We start from the raw sequence: 6,423 nt of genomic DNA, 5'->3' as shown, positions 1-6,423 counted from the left end.
TTCTTTTATTTGAAATGTTTTAAAATTACTATCTCCATACCAACCCATATTATTTGTTTCAATAATCGAATAAAAAACATCAGTTCAAAAATTATGGGAAAGCAGTCGTTTGACTGAAGCAATGATGAAAATTAGTGCTACGGTAAATTGTAACCGTAAAAATTAAAGCATTTTATTGTACAGCGAAGTTTCTCGAAAATGTATAAAAAAATCAAAAAGGACTACTTTGAAATTTCAACGATAAATATATTTGGACGGGTACTACTTTTAAATATCAGGAAAACTCACAAACTTTAATTTGCGACTTCACAGGCAGTGTTATTTCAGAATTAGATTTTTTTTTAAATGTTTGGCTTACTTTGATGGTCCATTAACAAATATTTTGAGAATGTTCAGATTTAAGTTGAAAAATACATTTCGATAAGAGGACACAAAACATTTAATGATCGAGTCGGGTTGTGGTCCCGTGGCTAGTGTCTCGGACTCACAGATCAAAGGTCCGTGGTTCGAATCCCACTCTACCCCAACTTGATTCCCATTTTCTTATAGTGAGTTATTTACAACTCGTTGAAAATGGCCCTCAAAAGTTAAATATTTGCGTAAATTATAAAAACGCAAATATTTATTTAAAAAAAAAAAAAATTATGTCACCAAAAATATTTTGAAAAGACTACAAATCCCGACATGTTTGCAATAATTTATGTAAGAAATTGAAATACATATTTCCGGAGTTTATATTTATTTCTGAGTAACTTGTTAATATGACAATAGCTGACAGCTGCAAATTATTAAAAAATTAATTGAAATACTTTTTTCGCGCTTGTGACGTATTGATTTAATTGTACGTCATTGTAATCCAAACGATTTAGCAATCCCTTAAATTTAAAAATCCCAAGAATTGGTTCAGCGTACTAAGGTAAGATAAGGCCCCTTGGCATAACGCACAAATTTGAATCAATTTTTTTTTGTGTACTAACGGTTGTTTATTATGATTTGTTTTATGTGATGATTCAATGATTTGCAAAAAAATATATACTTCTTTTACTTATGTTAAAGATTCTGTTTATTTCATTATTATTCATACTATTATTGACAATTCAATTCCATAAATTAAAAAAATACTTACTTGTTTATTTTTATTACATTATACTTGTTTTTTAGTTTTTACTATTATATCAAATTGCATTTTAGTATTGGCAAATACGCATTTCATAAATACACATTTTTATTTCTTATTTTTTTTGTGATAATATATGCTTGCTTGTTTATTAATTTAACTTAAATTTGTCTTTCTTGCTTACCGTAACAATTGATTTATTGTTTGCTTTACAGAATTTATTTCATAAGCTTATATCTTTGCATTTTTTGTTTATATGCTTACTGTTTTTTCTTGCACACCTTTGTTATTATGGTTTTTTTTTATTTTTTACTTTGTATAACTTTTTATTATATCCTTTCTAATTAATTTCATATATTTTTTCTGTATATTCTGTGTTTATTATTTAATATGTTAGCATGTTTTTCATTTTCATTTTTTGTAAATGCCAATTGTGCGTTAATGAACAAAATTAATAATTAAAGAAATATCATGAATTTTATGTAATTATTTTTCTAAAATTGTCTGCACGGACCAATACTTAAAAATACTAGACGCAAATGAGGTACCTAGAAAAATTATTGAATTAATTAAAGCCCGTCACTTAAATAGCGTATGCCAGGTTAGGATTATCAATTTTGTCACAAAGTAGTTTGGAGTCACCGCCGGCATTCGACAAGGCTGCGTCCTTACACCATTCCCATTCACGATCATTAGGAATTTCATGAAAGTTAGTACCACCAGATCGCCGAATAATGATCTCCTCTTACCACAAACTCTGCGACCTAGAGTATGCTAATGATACGGTCAATTTTGGCGACTCAGTGAAGTCATTGTTGATAGGCTAAATAGATATGTAGGAGTTGGTGGTAGTGTGTTGAGGAGTCCCTACCGAAGCGTAGACCGAAGAAACAGATTCAAATGTTGATCTGATTATTTATTTATTTTTAAATACACTTTAAAGATTAATTTAATATACGATGGACATAATGACGCCCGTGAGAGAAGACCTGACTTAGGAGGACACACTGGAGCTGGCCGCAAACAGAGGCCTGGATAAATTTATTCCACCACCTTGGTAGCGGATATGGATTATGTAAGTAAGAAATAATCTATTATTTTATATGAGAATCCATTTTTAGACTAAAAAATTCAATAATATATTGAATGTAAATCAACACACCATAACCAAAAGTTTTTTATTTTTTAAATTTAATTTAATACTTTTATTGTGCTTCTTATTGGTTTTTGGTCAGGTTACAAAAAAATTCTAGTGGCAATAAGATCATCATTTAACCGTGGACATCTTTCTTTTTTTTGTTTTATCAGAATGTGTACTTTTATTAAGGTTAACAAAAATGTTTCATTGTCTTTTATTATTGTTATTATAATATAAATGCTTAATTATGCATTTCCATTTTTGGCTGACATCTATTGAAAACATTTCATACTACACAATATTATTTGTAGTTTTTGTAATATGTTATTTTTTTCACAGATGGCAGTATTGTATTTCACTTCGACACGAAATTCTCATACTCCATTCCGTTTGTTCAATAAATGTTTAATAAATTTGCTAGATATTGCAACTTACAAATTAAATAAATCATCCTATTTCGTTCTTAGATACTTTTAAAGCTGTATCCTGGTTAAAGAAAATCATATTATGGTTGGGCCGTTTAATAACGCCGTTCTTTCAAAATCGCGCCATCTCAAAGAGTCATTTTTTATTAAAAAAATATTTTTATTATATTATAATTACATTTGAACGGGCGTCTTTAAATTTAGACTAAACTTAGGTACATTAGTACTTTAAAAAAGACGAATTACTCTTAATTAAGTATAATTTGTTTTAATGAAAGCATTTAAAGGAAGATAACGAATCTTACATGAAAATTATTAGAGAAAAAACGTTTTGGTTTGTTACAAGAAATAAAAATATTTTATAACACACAACTTTTTCGGCATTTTTTTAAATTCTAGGTTAAATAAAACCTTTTACTATCGTTTAAAAAATTTAATATTTTAGTTCAGACACTTTATATGAAACCTTGTTAATTATTAATTCATAATAATTCCGCACATTTAATATTGAATCAAGGTTTGATTAATCGCTTTAAATAAAGTGTAATGTGTATTTTTTTGGGCAAATACAATACAATTATCCAAGCTTCAAATTTAACCTTCATCAACCCAAGTTAAATACTCGTAAGTATAAAACGACTTATCCAATGTCAGTTAAAATGAAAAATTATTAGACCGAATCATCAAAACATCTTTATGTACAAAATATCTTGTCATCTTAGTCACAAAAACATCACAGGTACATTTACCTGCCAGCTGATTTATATATTTTTTTTGTTATTTTATATCTTAGGAGGTAATGAGAGAAGATTTAGAATAGCACCCAAGGTAAGTTTGTAAAACAGTAAAATTGTGATGTTGAAAATTGGTTAAAAAATCAAAAATCACATTCAACATTTAAAAAAATATATTTAATTAAAATTGTCATTGTAAATCATAAAATATGAATACATAAATACAAATAAACACTCTTAACTAAACAGGTTGAAAATGCCATAAAATTGGCAAAACAATTGTCACAAAAATAAAATGTAAACTTGACTTAGATTAGTTAATAATTTTATGGAGTTCCTACTCCTAAATAAATATCATTTTACTTGTAAATTACACTGAAAGCTCTTTTAAAGGGGGATGCAGTTGCACACAGTACTGCGTAAAAAAAATATCCCAAAGAAGAAGCAATGCTGGATAGGTTTCCTTGTAAAGGGTCCTTCCGGGACGCTGGAAATTATTATAGTCGTGTTGTTTTAGTGACGTCTGTCAAATTTATCGTCAATTGTTAAGTAGTGTATGTAATCACCATAGAAATAGCTCTGAGCAACGAGTGCAAATCATAAAATTTTATAATCAAAGCCACTGCTCCGTTCAAGAAACGTTCCGCGCAATACATGATGTTTATCCTCGCCACAACCGTCCTGCTGAGTCAACTATTCGAGGTTCAGTGGCCAAATTCACCGAAACGCAAGATCTGCTGAAAACATCGCTGCTTTGCGTGAAAGTGTACGGGAAAACCCGAGGCAATCAATGTCTCTTCATTCACAAGAACTTGGGCTTTCCGTGACTTCAACTTGGCGAATTTAGCATCGGGACTTGGGTCTGCACCCGTATATCCAACTTACCCGTTATCCAATTTACCCGGCAACTTAAGGGAAACGACCATAGACAACGCCGTGAATTCGCTAATTGGGCTCTGGAGCAATTGTAAGTTGACCCAAATTTCGCCAAAAAAAATATGTTTAGCGAAGAGGCCCATTTTAGAACGAATGGATATGTGAATAAGCAAAGCTGTCGGATTTGCGATACCGTAAAAGCATACAACAGACTATTTTTAACTTCAACTGACTATATCTTTTTATATATTCAATATTACGCATTAAAATTTTAACACAAATTTGAGTCTATGTTTCAAGTAACAGAAGCATACAACATGTGTGGACATATTTATCCTTCATTTTTTTGCTATCCCAATTTACCAGCAATTGTTGCAAACATGAGACACAATAAGAAAGTCGTAGTTCAAAGATTACTGCTTTAACCATGAGACAATAAAATTTTTAAAAATATTCAATTTCCACGAAAAATATTGTAAAAATGCCATGCACAATTAGAGAAATTGAATATAACAAATGTTGAGCTTTTAAAAGCATGAAATAATTTGAAACGTTTACGTCATCAAATAAAAAAAAATCGAATCGAAAACAAAATAAAACCTCTTTCGAAAATCGAAAAAAAAAATTAACCTCTTTCAGAAATCGGAAAAAAAATCTAATTTAAAACGCAATATTGAGACTTAGTGTAATTTGAAACATGGATGAATGCTAGAACGGTAAACAAATATTAAAATGCATACACTATCTTCACAGTCTGTACTTTTCAATTTAAATTGAGTGGAAATTTCACAGATAAATAATTTGATTTTTCATTTTAAAATCGAGCGTCCTTATTGTAAGACCCTTTATAAAAATTATTTCGGGATACCAAAAAAATTGAATTCATTACTTTTTCTTGTCCTTTAATATTTTTCTTGAATATTAAAAAAAATCGTAACAAAGATTATTCACTATCACCGTAATAATATATTATTTGCGAAGAAGTGAGCGGCCAAAGTAACGGGAAACCGAAAGGTTTCGGCCAGTTTCGGCCAATAAAACGAGATTTGGTAGTGGTTTTGGTTTCGGACAAAAATTGACATCCCGACCGCATTGGGCTTAACCGAATCTTGCGATCGGTATATGTAGGATTTATTATTATTATTATCGAAACGATGATAAAAATTAATTTAAATTTATTGCAACAGCTCCATCTAGTCTGCAAACATTTGAACATACGCAAATCATTTTTGATTAAAGTATCGGTACAAAGAGAATGATTGAAAAGTGTGTGAAGGCGTTGCCTAGTAGGTGAACAAATTCAGCTAGATGAATCTGGTTGTGGTCCCGTGGCTAGTGTTGCGGACTCACGGATCAGAGGTCCAAGGTTCGAACCCCACTCTACCCCAACTTGACTTCCATTTTCTAATAGTGAGTTATTTACAACTCGTTAAAAATGGTCACCAAAATTTAAATATTTGGGTTAATTAAAAAAACGCTAATACTTATTTTTTTATAAAAAAAAAAAAAATCTTACCCATATCAATAAAGGTATAGGCTTTTTTACTTTACGAAAGTCAGCGGATAGAAGAGTTAAGGAAATGCGGGTATTTCAACATAGGCCGAACGATAAATGTCAGACAGCGTATTAAACCAGCCAATGATGGGTATAGGCCCAGTGCGCGGTGCGCGCCGTGAATTATTTCATGGGTAATCTACAAAAAAATATCATTAATTTGTGCCAACATATAAGTACACAATATGTAAGTAATATTATTATAAATGACTATTTTTTTTGTGGTTCTGTGAAAATCCGCTCAAACAACAATAATTACTATCCACGCGATATACGTAGCTTTATTCGACACTATTTTAATACAAACCATGTACAAAAGTTAATTAACAAATACCACAAAGATATTCAGCAGTAACTGTCAACACCGAGCACTGGCCGATTTCTTTTAAAACGAATAATGCCAAAAACACGTCTTATGTGATACATAATATGTCAACGACGGTCTCCGATCAAAGAAAAATAGTCCTTAGGAAATTATGTTCGAAATACTACTTTCCAAATAGAGGTTCTTCAAATAATATTTGCAATCTGCAAGCTTGTTTAAGTGCTAAAAAAGTTGGTTTGGGTTAAAGATGTAC

This window comes from Micrasema longulum, unplaced genomic scaffold (assembly GCF_059751315.1).
Source record: "Micrasema longulum isolate JH-2025_06_02 unplaced genomic scaffold, ASM5975131v1 h1tg000390l, whole genome shotgun sequence".
NCBI lineage: Eukaryota > Metazoa > Arthropoda > Insecta > Trichoptera > Brachycentridae > Micrasema > Micrasema longulum.
This window is presented reverse-complemented; position numbering follows the sequence as displayed.